Source organism: Arvicola amphibius, chromosome 5, assembly GCF_903992535.2.
Source record: "Arvicola amphibius chromosome 5, mArvAmp1.2, whole genome shotgun sequence".
Classification (NCBI taxonomy): Eukaryota; Metazoa; Chordata; class Mammalia; order Rodentia; family Cricetidae; genus Arvicola; species Arvicola amphibius.
Genome location: NC_052051.1, coordinates 55,371,086 through 55,384,031, shown reverse-complemented (window position 1 = coordinate 55,384,031; position 12,946 = coordinate 55,371,086).

The following is a 12,946-nucleotide window of genomic DNA, read 5'->3' as shown; positions in this document are numbered from 1 at the left end:
TCTTGAGACCCACTGCCCCTGCCTGTTGCCACTTCAGGGACCTGCAATGTGGTCTCAGGGCCTGTTGCCCACTGCAGCCACTCGGGACTCTGCAGCATTTTATGTTTACCATTACATTGGTGCCATGACATGGCAGGCTTTCCAGAGAGGGCTTTCCTTTGTTGAAGCAGTGACTCCCATCCCTTTGTGTCTTTCCTATATCTCAAGGTGGGCAGAGCAAAGGAAACCCAGTGGCCCATGTATCCCCAAGTTCTAAAATGTGAATGGCTATCCTCTGAGCCAAGCAACCTCCATCTTGGGGGGTTCAGCTTTACCCCCTTGCCAAAGTATTATTCCAGATGACCTTATTGACTGTTTACACCCCTCGTGGGGGAGGGACTTGAGACCCTCATCTGAGTACCCAGAGGCTATCTTCTACCTGCTACAGGCAGCTCAGCCTTAATGGCATGTGGCCCCCGCTGGGCTGGAGTGTATGTAAGCAGAGGGGAGACTAGGCAAGGGCATTCCATCTATGTAATGATGAGAAAACCATAACTCCTGCTGGGTTCGAGATTTTCTGATGTTTGAGGGGAGGAGCACCCACACTCCTGTAGTTGACCCTTCACCTATGCTCCGATCACACCTCCAATAGTTGCTGAGAGCTTGGGAAGTGGGGTGGCTATTATTTATGCCTTCCCCTAGGAAGGAATTTTATCAACACTGTGGTTCGTCACCTGTGATTCATTGGCCATGAATTAGGCAACTCCAGGAAGATCACGCCAGCACAGAGAATGGTGGGTGAAAGGTATTGTGTGTCAAGATGCTCATGAGACAAATGAGACCTCAGATAAGCCCAAGAGAAAGCAAGAGAATGGGCAGTAAGGAAGCAATCAGAGTCCAGCTGGCTGTGTCTTGGCGGAGCCCATGCCAATTGAAATCCTAACGCTCCTTGGACCTGAGGACTCCCTCTTTTCTTCAGTTTGGGGTTTAGCTCTCCATCTTTTTCTAGGTGACATACTAAGACAAGCCCCATAATCTGAGGTGACTCACATGGGCCTGGCGGGATTCTAGGCTGACCAAAAGGAAGATCATTGGCCTTGCATCGTCTTGACAGAGAGCCTGCCATGAAAACTACGTCTGTGGGTGCTTGGTTCCATCAGAAAGAGTCCACACGGGGAGGACTGACACTGGAGAACAAAGAGCTCGTGGGACACTCACCCCCGCACCCCACTCATCCAAGGCAGCCAGAAGCTGCACGGTGAACAATGGGCATGACAACACCGCGACACTGCACGCAGGGAGACAGGTGTTGTGAAACCTAAGAAGGTTTCCTATTGTGGCTCCATCATTGCTCCACAGCCTGGGTGGTCAGGAGTCCCTGTGCCCCTGGGACAGACCTAGTTCTGCACAGATGCTTCCTACTAGAGTCTGAGTCTGAGGGGACCCAAAGCATCTCTTCACAGAGAACTGCAAAGGTTGAGGGACCAAGGAGGTAGCCCGTCCCAGCATCTACCCCGCCATGGCTGTATGCTGAATTTCCTGTCATTTTACTCTCTCTCTCTCTCTCTCTCTCTCTCTCTCTCTCTCTCTCTCACACACACACACACACACACACACACACACACACACACACAGACATGATTAATTTTAGCAACCTCAGCAACATCTCAACCCCAAAGTCCTTAAGCTAGAGAGAATGATTGTCAGAGAATTAGTCAATTTTTAGGCACCTGGCTCCATGTCCTCCCCCACTCAGATCCTCCACTGCCTGACACACGAAAGGGGATGACTGGGATGATGTTGGTCTAGGAGAGGTGAGGGTTTCAATGCCCCTCAGCATAGGCACCAGGTCTCGCTCACCTGCTTCTCTGGCCAGGCTAAGACTCTACACGCCCAAAGCCTATGGACTGCTTTAAAATACCCTGAGAAGGGGCTGGGGAGGTGACTGTTGGTAAAATGTCTACTGCTCAAACATGAGTACCTGAGTTTGGATCCTCAGTGCAACATAAAGCCAGACATGGGAGTGTGAGTCTCTAAGCCAGTACAGGAGAGGATGACTCCCCCCACTCTTTCCCCAGTGACTGTGGTGGGGTTCTGGTGTGGGGGAGGGGGAGGCAAGGCAGATGCTGGGGCCAGTTCCCGCCTGGCTCCTCAGAGTCAGCCTCAGTTGTTGAATCTAACAGAAGCTCCTCAGAACCAGTCTCTGGTGCCCAACCAGTTCTGCCAACCTCTCTCCTGCCACCAAGGAAAGCTCCAGTCCCAGTCAGCAGCAAAGAAGACCAAGAAGCAGGGGCTGGAGCTCGCCTGTTTCGGAAGACATTTAGCCAGCTCGGAGGGCAGGACGAATTAGTCAATCCTATTAGTCAAAAGCTCCCAAGCCTGGAAACACCAGTTTCCAATAAGGCACTTCCCAGATATGGGGCGGACTCAGGCTCCCAAATCCCCGAACCTGGGCATTTGTTTACTCCTGTGTCTTGACCCAGAGTAGGCAAGAGGAGGAAGGAGAAGTGGCCTCCCAGGGAAATCAGCTGGAACTGAAGGCATTTCGTCAACTATTATGGGATGTGGGGCTCCTAAGAGGAGGAAGCGATGGAGCCAGGAGTCCCTCTGCTACCCTGTCACATCGGGATGTTTCCACCGATGGCTGACTTGGGGATGGGTCCTCTCAGACTTCCAGTGGAAGCATCCCTCTCCACCCCCACCCAGGACTCCTGGAGTCCAGACTGCAGTGCCCAAGTCTTTTCCAGGATCTGCTTGCCCCACGTCACTTAGGCTGCATCTCAGGACCCCAGTGAGAGACCCATCAAGGTCTGCAAATGAAGGGGCTTTGGACACTTCTGGGGCACCAGGGACAAACAGAGGAGCTATTCCTATCAGCCTTGGTCTCTAGTGCAGGATGAGAACTCTGGGCTGAGAGGGGAGCGAACAGTTTGTGGGATCCTTGGCCTACAGGTGCATCCCTATAACTCTTGCGACCAGAAAATAATTGGCATGAGAATTTAAAATATTGAAAGCCACAGGGCTCCAGCTAGTTCCAGGAACTCCATTGGCGTATGGTGATGAGTAGTGGGCTAGGGAGTCCTCAGGGAGGAGCGGCCATTGTTCTCCGATATGGGCAGAAGTGGCAGTCCTGAGGGAGCACCCCTGAGGAGGATGCCACCTGTACATCACAGTGGTGGGCAGAAGCTGCCTCATGGTCCCCAAGTCCCCACTTCTGTGGGTGCTGCTTGCCCCCTACCCACTCCATACACCCAAGCACCAACTCCCTTTCCCTCGGTCCACACAGAGACTAATGCCACCCTCCTTTTAGGTACAGCAGGCTTGTTGGCCCCAGGCTCTCCCTGATTGTTGACCGCTGTTACCTGATGAGGATGGTCAGGTAGTCTCTCAGGTAACAGGCTCTCCATTGCCAACCCTTCTATCTCGACTCCACATCCAACTCCCGCCAAGATGCCAGCTCTCTGGCGGGATGCAGTAACTGTCCCAGTGGAGTGGAGCCAGCTGTGATTCTCTCCCCATCCTGGAGGAATTGTGGTTCTATAAACAGGTAGCTCCGCCCCCAGGTCACTACCACACAGTACTTCTCATCTTCCTCAAAAGGCTGGCTTAACCAGCAGCTCCAGAAACTTCTGGCAGAGCACCAGGCCTGGTGGGTGGAGCATGCTTCCTAGGGCTGAAGTGTCAGGAAAGAGGAAACAGAGGCAGCCAGGAAGGACGGACAGCTGGTGGAAGCTGGTCCCCCTGAGGCAGGGGGCGATGCTGAGGAAACCTTTCTAAGTCAACCCCATCTGAGTCAGGCTCACCCTGGGAGAGGAGGCCTGGGCTCCTGAGCTCAGATAAGAGGACTGACCCCTCGGCACTCCGTAGAACAGGGAATTCAGGCCCTATTAGAAAAACGACTGAGGTGGGCACCATGCTCACAGCCCCTCACCTCTACTGGCACTCACACTCTGCGTCCGCAGCTCCTACGAGCGCAGGGGCTTCTTTACTTCCTCCTTTCCTTCCCTGGTGTGTGTGTGCGTGTGGTGTGCATGTGTGCATGCATGAATGCAGGCACAGGTGTGTGCTGCACATGTGGGGGGCCTGAGGTTGATGGCAGATGCTTAGGTTACTCCCCACTTCATTCACCGAGGCAAGGTTGCTCATGGAACATGGTATTTTTTAAAGTTTTGTTTATGTGTATGTGTGTGTCCATGTACATGTCTGCCACGGATACACAGCAGACCATGGAGGCCAGGGTAAGAGGTCAGATCCCCTGGAGCTGGACTGACAGGGCAGTCGTGAGCTGCCTGATGTTGGGTGCTGGGAACCAAACTCTGAGCCTCTGAAAGAGTAGCAAGTAATGCCTGAGCCATCTCTTCTGCCATGAGCTTGTATGTGGGTACTGGGGATCCCAAATGTTGGTCCTACGCCTGCTCCTCAAATGCCTTATCCACCGAGCCGTCTCCCCAGAGGGTTTCTAGCAGAACCAAATGGCAGACTTCATAGTCAGAAAACTCTCAGGTCATGAATACCACAGAGCAAAGCATCAGAAAGCCACCGGATTGCTTAATGTCAGAGCAATCAGTGCTCTCCTAAAACGACGAGAGTGTCAGTTCATCATAAAGCAGAGAATAAAGAGCTGGCCACAAGGCTGAGCAGGGAAAGGCGCTGGCCACAAAGTCTGATGACTTGAGTTTAATACCTGGATCCCCCATGGTGAAAGGAGTCAACCAACAAGTGAAACTGGATTAATGCTAACTCATAAAAAAAAAAAAAAAATCTAAGGGGCTGGAGAGGTAGCTCAGCAGTTAAGAGCACTGACTGCTCTTCCAGAGGACCCTGGTCCAATTCCCAGAACCCACATGGCAGCTCACAACTGACTGTAACTCCAATTCCAAGGGATCCAACACAGAGACATACACACCAATGCACTTAAAATAAATAAATTATTTTTAAAAAATCTAAAATGTCTGAGGGGGCAGAGGCAGGCAGATCTCTGGGACTCCCAGGCCAGACTGGCCTAAATATCAAATTCCAGACTGCCCAGAGCTACACAGTGAGCCCTGTCTAAAAAAACAACTATATCAAATCAGCCAAAACAGAAAATTGAAAATAGTCTATGAGCAAGTGAAAAATGATCGAGTAAGAAATATTTTTAACTTTCACAAACCAAGTGTAATATCAGGGAGAAAGGTGACCTGGGTATAGTGGGAACACTCAAGAGGCAGAGGCAGGAAGATAACATTGAGTTCAAGGCTAACCTGGTCTACATAGTGAATTCTGGACCAGCCTGGAACACATAGTGAAACCAGTCTCAAAAATCAGAAGAAAAGAAGGGAAGGGAAGGAAGGAAGGAAGGAGAGGGAGAGGGAGAGGGAGAGGGAGAGAGAGAGAGAATATGAAAAATTGTAAAAAGGCTTAAACTTCCGGAACTCAGCTTCAAGACTCCCAGCAGGCCATGGGCTTCAGATAGGTGACAGGAGATGTTTAGGATTGAGGACTTACCCACATGGTCTCCAAAAACGATGAAGCCTAGGATTTGACTTGGTTGGGATACCAAGCGCTAAAGCTCACTCCACAAAGGCCCTTCATGGACTGTGAATAAGAAGCTAAAGTGGAGAAGTCAGCTCAGAAGGCCCAGGAGGCCAGAACAGGAAGGCAGACAGCAAACAGAGAAGTGGTGGCTGCGAATGGGGCAGGCACAGCTGGGCTGAGCTCAGGTCCCTTATCTTCACCCAAGGTGCTCCGTGGACATGCAGAGCAGTTCCAAGCCAAGCTGCCAGGATGGAGGAGCTTTCAGGCACCTCTCTTCCCCAGCATGCTTCTCCCTTGCTGGGCCCCCTTCCTTCGCCCAGTCTTCTCCAAGTTTGCTCTATGCAAATCAACAGTGAGTTGTGTGTCCTCCCCGCTACCACCGCCCCCACCTTCAGCATCCACAGCTGCTTAGTTTTCCCAGTCTCCTCTCAGAAACCAGCCCTTTCCCTGTGCTCTGCTTCATGGTTGGAGAACCCTAGCTCCAAGAACATAGCATGTGGGGGCTAGAGAGATGGCCCAGCATGTCACGTTCTCTCAAAGGACCCGTGTTGTGTTCCCAGCACCCACACTGAGTGACTCACAACTGCATGTGACTCCAGCTCCAGGGGATCCAATGCCTCCTCTGATCTCTGCAGGCTCTGGCATGCCTGCGGTACACACATAGACATTCAGGCATGCACATGCGCACACATAAAGTTAATTAACAAAAAAAATTAGAAAGCATAGAAAGCAGCATGTAGCCCAAAGCTGTCTAACTCATGGAACTGCCCTGACCTTGGTGCTTGGTTCATTGAACTCATGACCCAAGCCAGTGTAAGCAAATTCTGGGTGCATAAAATTCTAGGAGACACTCTGTCTTTCCTGCTGGACCAGAACCTGGGAGGAGATGAAGTTGGGGCTGCTGACCTTAGCAGTCACCACAAGAGATTTCAAAACCTTCCAGAAAGAGCCAATGATAACACTGCACACTTCTCTGCTTACTTCACTGCATGCTGGGCTGGGCAGAGGTGGCCACTGAGGCATGATGTCATTTAAGCTTGTCTTCTAGCACGTCCCCTCCCAGGGTCTGAGCAGTATGTTCTAGGGATTGTTCCTGTCCTACTTGGCTCTCTGCTCCTGTGATAAACACCATGATTCAAAAGCAGCTTGGGGTTCGTTTCATCTTAAAGCTCACAGTACGTCATGAAAGGAAATGGAGCCAGAAGCTGAAGCAGAAACCACGGAGGGTGCTGGTTACCGGCTTCCTCCTCATGAGTTGCTCAGTTTGCTTTTATGACCCAGGACCACCTGCCCAGGGGTGGCACTGCCCACGGTGAGCTGGACTCTCCCACATGAATCACCATCAATCAAGGAACTGTCCCACAGACATGCGGCAAGACAATCCGATGGAGACATCGGAGACATCTCCTCAGTTGAGGTTTCCTCTGCCAGGGTCAACCTGACCCAAACTAACCAGCATACATGTGATAATAAAATTTGCCAAAGTAAGCAACTTTATCCAGAACAGGGGATACATCTGCCTTCCTATCCCTCTGTTAGCAGGAAGCTATGAGGGAGGTGTGTTTAGGATCTGGCTAAGGAGAACCGGGGTTAGAACTCCCTGACTTCAGGTTTGCAGAGTGTGTTTATGTGACTGGCAGTCAGTTTCACATATGCCTGCCACCCCCTGTGACAACTCATCTGGCACTGTGACGCAAAGCGCCAAGGCCAGAGGTTGAACTGAGCTGTAGATGTGTCCCTTGTCTCCAGAAGAAGACTCGTGCAGAAGAAAACAGAAAGGCGTGAAATACAGAGAGCCAGATTGCAGACTGGAAAAACCCTTGCTGCAAACAGAAAATAATTATGTTTTAAAGATTTTTGTTTTATTGACATCTGATCGAAACAGAAGTTCCGTCCTGAAAAGAGGATTTTGTTTGATTGTTTGTTTATTTGTTTTAGTTTTTGAAGGGGATAGTTTAAGACAGGGTCTCTGTTGGAGAATATTATTTTAAGGTGTGTGACTTTTGTTTTGCTCTATTTGTTTAACTCTGTGAAGCTGTGATTCTTCACCTGTCTAAAACACTTGATGTTGCTAATAAAGAGTTGAGTGGACAATAGCAAGGCAGGAACAAGGATACATGGGTCTGGCAGGTAGAGAGGATAAATAGAAGGAGAAATCTAGAAGAGGGAAAAGAGAAAGCAAAGAGATAACAAGGGGAGGGGGACATCAGGGACCAGCCAGCCAGCCATGGAGCAAGAGTGAAAGTAATATAAACAGAAGTAAGAAAAGGAAAAAAGACGAGAGGCAAAAGGGAGTTGGGAGAATTTAAGTTAGAAAAACTGAAAAGAAACAAGCCAAGCTAAAACTAGGCATTAACAAGTAAGAATAAGTTTCCATGTGTGATTTATTTGGGAGCTGGGTGGCAGGCCCCCAAAGAGTAAAAAAGCCAAAAGAGTAAAATAAAAAACACAATATTTTGGTGCCCAACATGAGGTCATGTTTACATATAGTGCCTGAGAAAGTTTTTTTTTAAAAAAATGATACAGCTCAGCCGGGCGGTGGTGGCGCACGCCTTTAATCCTAGCACTCGGGAGGCAGAGGCAGGCGGATCTCTGTGAGTTCGAGACCAGCCTGGTCTACAAGAGCTAGTTCCAGGACAGGCTCCAAAACCACAGAGAAACCCTGTCTCGAAAAATCAAAAAAAAAAAAAAAATGATACAGCTCCTTTAAGAAACAGCTGGCAGCAAAACACTTAAACAGCATTTTTAAATACTAAATAGAAGCAAAAACACTAAGTAGAAAATGCAGGCAAGTATAGGCATTCTAGAGCTCCGGAGGGTTGAATGCAGCTCCTAGTCATGCACCTCCGACCTGACTGACCTGCAAGCTTTCACAACCTGACCCGAGAGTGGGCAGAACCAGCCTATAGAGCATGCGGAGGATCCAGGTGTAGCTTAGCTGTCTAAAGTTTGCTCGTGTGGTCAAAATGCTAAAAGATACACAGTAAAAGAGATCCAGACAGAAAACCTCTAAATAGGTTCCCGTGTGTTTTGTAATTTGTGTAGGCTTAAGAAAGAAAAGAAAATGGGCATAGACAGTCATAGAAAGAAATAGATTAAAAATAATAAAGTATTTAAAGAGACAGAGTAAAAGAAAAAGCCATGTGAATATAGGAAACACAGGGAGTCTGAATCCTTTATAGCATTGTGTTTATTTTGAATTTTTTGATGGCTGAAGAGCAAAGGATAGCTGCTAAGAGGCTTGGAATTGAAAGAGGGATTGTAGAAATAAACAAGCCTAGATATTTTAAGATTTAAAAAAAAAGTCAAAAATGTATTTGTCAAATGGAAATCAAAAATGCTTTGGAGAAGCAGTTTTGTTTTTGTTCCCACAGAAAACAAGAGGCTGTGGATTTGTTCCAGGTTGATATGGATCTGGTTTGATCAAGGGAGACCACCAGAAACTTGACAGGCGATATCTATCAACAAAGGTTACTGCTGGTCTTCCCAGGGCTTGATCATTATCTCAAATTATCTCAGGGACCCTAAAAATGCCTTTGCCCACATTCAGCAGGAAGCAGTCTAGAGAAAACAACGTTCACATTCCCAGAACTGGGTTGTAGAAGGTGTTTGGTCATTTTGTGGGTCCTGAATGTTTGTTATGGTTTAGGGGAATATAGGAATATAGGATTTTAAAAAACAACTATTAATCATAGATATTTTGTGTTGGCATGGATTTTGGCATATGGATACGGACTCAGAGTCAATTTTGTTACACTGTATATATGTTTTTACTCTTGTTTTAAAGACTTGTATATTGATACAAATTTATGGTCAGTCTTATGAAAACACACTGTATATATGCTTCTACTCTTGCTTAAAGGATTTTTGTATATTAATACCAATTTAAGGCTATTTTTGTTACAACATATTATATATGTGTTTCTGCTCTTATTTAAGGTATTGTACCTAGGCAGTTCATTTGAAAATTTCAGGTAAAGTTCTAGTTTTTGAAAGCTATTATTATGAACTATATAAGATAATCATGAAACATAGGTTAGTGGTTAGTCATTTATAACAACCAAAATTGTAGATATGTTAGGTATGCTTTCCAGGTAACATAGAGATATATTTTAGATAGATGGTCTTCAAGCCTCTCAAAGACCTACAGAATATAACATTTCACATGTTTTGTGAATTTAGGGCTTTTCATGGCAATGAGACATATCTGCTTCTGGCAGCACCAATTTCCTTTGATGGACTCCACAAAGACACACAGAAATGACTGCTGACATTTGGAAGGTAACCTACCAGAGATTTACACATCTTATGGAGCTTAAATTCAAGTAGGAACAGCCCATTAAATATGCTGTCTTTTGATTAGTTCGCTGTCTCTAATTCTCTTGTGTGGTAGCATGCTCCCCTGCTAACTCAGCTTTGGTACCCTTACCAGTGTATTCCTCACACGTCGGCACAACCTTCCTGTGCTCTGTTAATAGGATGACTGCTTCCTACACTATATTCTCTGGTATATAAAATAAGATCTCATAATCTAGTCTTTTCCCCATTTTACGATGAGAAACTTTGAAGCTAATTGTCTATCTATAGCCTGACAGGGCAAAATAGCCAGATGGAATGTCCTTGTGGAGAGATCACAGGAGGAACTTCCACAGAGCAGAAACAGATATCTGGCCTTATTAGATATAAGTCCTTCAAATATTTGTGACAATTAGACAGTATTGCAGGTGTCTGTCCTTGTTATAGTCCTTCAAGCGATCAATAGCACCTGTGTCTCCTTCAGTAACACCTCCGTGCTCTGATTAAAAATAGCAATAATTAACTTTGTACCAACTTTTGATGCACTAACTTTTTTTGTCTCAGTCCTGAGATTCAGATGATTAAAAAAAAGACTGTTTATTAACTAACCATGCCCAGATATTATTAATCACACTTAAGAAATTTAAAATAATGCATGTGTTATTTATCTTTTCCTTACATCTCTCAATGGTTTATGTTCTCCCTTCTGTAACCTGTGGTGGCCCCTTTAAAAGATCAGAGCCCCTCCACAGCTGCAGTTGGTTGTGGTTAGCTACAAACTAACTGATAAGCTTTGCTGTGTATCTTCAAAGAATGCCTATGTCCCTGAGAATCTTCTTTGTAGTTTTTTATTACTAGCAAGCTGTTAATGAATAATTTATAAATGCTTGGAAATTTGTAACAGCAGAGAAAGAGCACATGGATAGAAAGACCATGTGAAAGAAGAGTTTTTTTTTTCCTATAGCCATCAGACCTAAGTCCCTATGCTTATTGTGACATCTCCTTTTGAACCCTGAGTGAAAACTTTAAAGGCAGGCCCTAGAAAGTTTTCTTTATTACTTCGGAGATGATGGGCATCAGTGAAACTCCTAATGGAGTTTGCTTTCAATGTGGCAAGGCTAGCCATTTGGGAAAGAAGCTGCTCATGCCTGGACTGCTTGACAGTATGTTGTATAAACTGAACATGCAGGACCCACAGGAAAGTGACCACTGAACTTTGCCAAAACAAGGTGGGTTGGTACTTCATGTTTCCTGCTTTCCCGAAGAAACTGCCAGACTTTCTGCGGGAAACAGAGGAAATGACTGACTAACTGCCATATAAGTGGGACAGTCTTTCAAATGTCCTGCTTCACTGAAAAGTCTGCCAGTTACTCTTGGCCTCTAGGCTGAGATGGATGCCTCAATGTTGCAGAGAAGCTTTGGGTGATTGTCCAGGCAGTCAGAGGTCTCTGTCATTTCTAGAATTTTTGGAAGCCAATCATTTTGCAATGCACTTTTTTGTTCATTTAAGTAATGTTATTGTAGTGATAGTTCATTTGTATTTTAATAACCAAAGTTTGCCTGAAGATCAGAGAGTAAAACAGTCACATTGATTAGCCTTACAGACAGGCAGTGTTGACACACAATTTTAATCCCAGTAGCCACACTAGTTTGCCATAGAAACAGGGCAGTAGTGGTGCATGCCTTTGATCCCAGCCCTAGAGAGGAATATAAAACGGGAGGAGACAGCTCTCAGACACAGTCTTATTCTGAGATTCCTGAAGGCAGGATCACCCTTTCAGATGAGGTAGAGATAAGAGCCAGTGACTGACTGTTTTGCTTTTCTGACCTTCATGTTGAACCCCAATATCTGTTTCTGAGTTTTTATTAATTGTGCTATATATTATATCCTTCTGGTACCTTTGATGGAGTTGGAGTTAAAGACTAGATAGTTATATTTGCAGTTTTTCTTAGATATGATAAGAAGTAAGTTAGGTATAAAATTCTGGATTTACAGCTGGGCGGTGGTGGCGCCGCCTTTAATCCCAGCACTCGGGAAGCAGAGGCAGGCGGATCTCTGTGAGTTCAAGGACAGCCTGGTCTACAAGAGCTAGCTCCAGGACAGGCTCTAAAGCTGCAGAGAAACCCTGTCTCGAAAAAAAAAATTCTGGATTTACTAATATGGGATAGATTATGGAGTATTTTCTTTAAATTTACCAGATACAAATGAATTGGAATTCAGTACACTGTGAATGTAATTTTTATTTGATAATTGTTCTTATTGCATTCAGTCTTACTATGAAGGAAAAGGGAGGAATATTGGGGAATATTATTTTAAGGTAGGTGCTTTGGTTTATGCTGCATTTATTTAACTCTGAAATTATGTTTCTTTGTCCATCTAAAACACCTGATGTTCCTAATAAAGAACTGATTGGCCAATAGCAAGGCAGGAGTAAATATAGGTGGGGCTGTCAGGCAGAGAGTATAAATAAAGGAGAACTCTGGAAGAGGGAAAGGAGCAAACAATGAGAGAACTAGGGGAGGAGGACGTCAGGGACCAGCCATTCAGCCAGCCTCGAGTAAGAGTGAGAGTCAGAAGTAAGAAAAAAGCCCAGAGGCAAAAAGTAGTTGGGATAATTTAAATTAAAAGGGCTAAGAAACAAGTCAAGCTAAGACCACACATTAATAAGTAAGAATAATTCTCCATGTGTAACTTATTGGGGAGCTAGGTGGTGGTCCCCCAAAAAGTAAAAAAGCCTAAAAGAGTAAAATAAAAACAACAACAGGTGTCTGGTAGTCCAGGCTGGGCTCCAACTTGCTCTGTAGCTGAAGCAGTCTCTGAACTCTGGATCCTCTTGTTTCCCACTTTGGAGTGCTGGGATTACACATGTGCCCACCACACATGGCTCTACTGTGCTTTCTATAATGCAGTGATTGTGGTTTTTATCCCCTCCTTAGATGGGAAATTTAATAAATAGGATGTAAGATAGGTGTGGAGGTGCATACTTCTCTGTAATCCTAGCATTTGGTAGGCTGAGGCAGGAGGATTGATGCTACTTCAAATACAGCTTGGGAAATATAAGTTCTGCCCTTTAAAAAGCTAAATACTGGCACCATCAATACTACTAATATAATAAATAATAATGATAATTTTCTTTTCTTTTTGTTTGTTTGA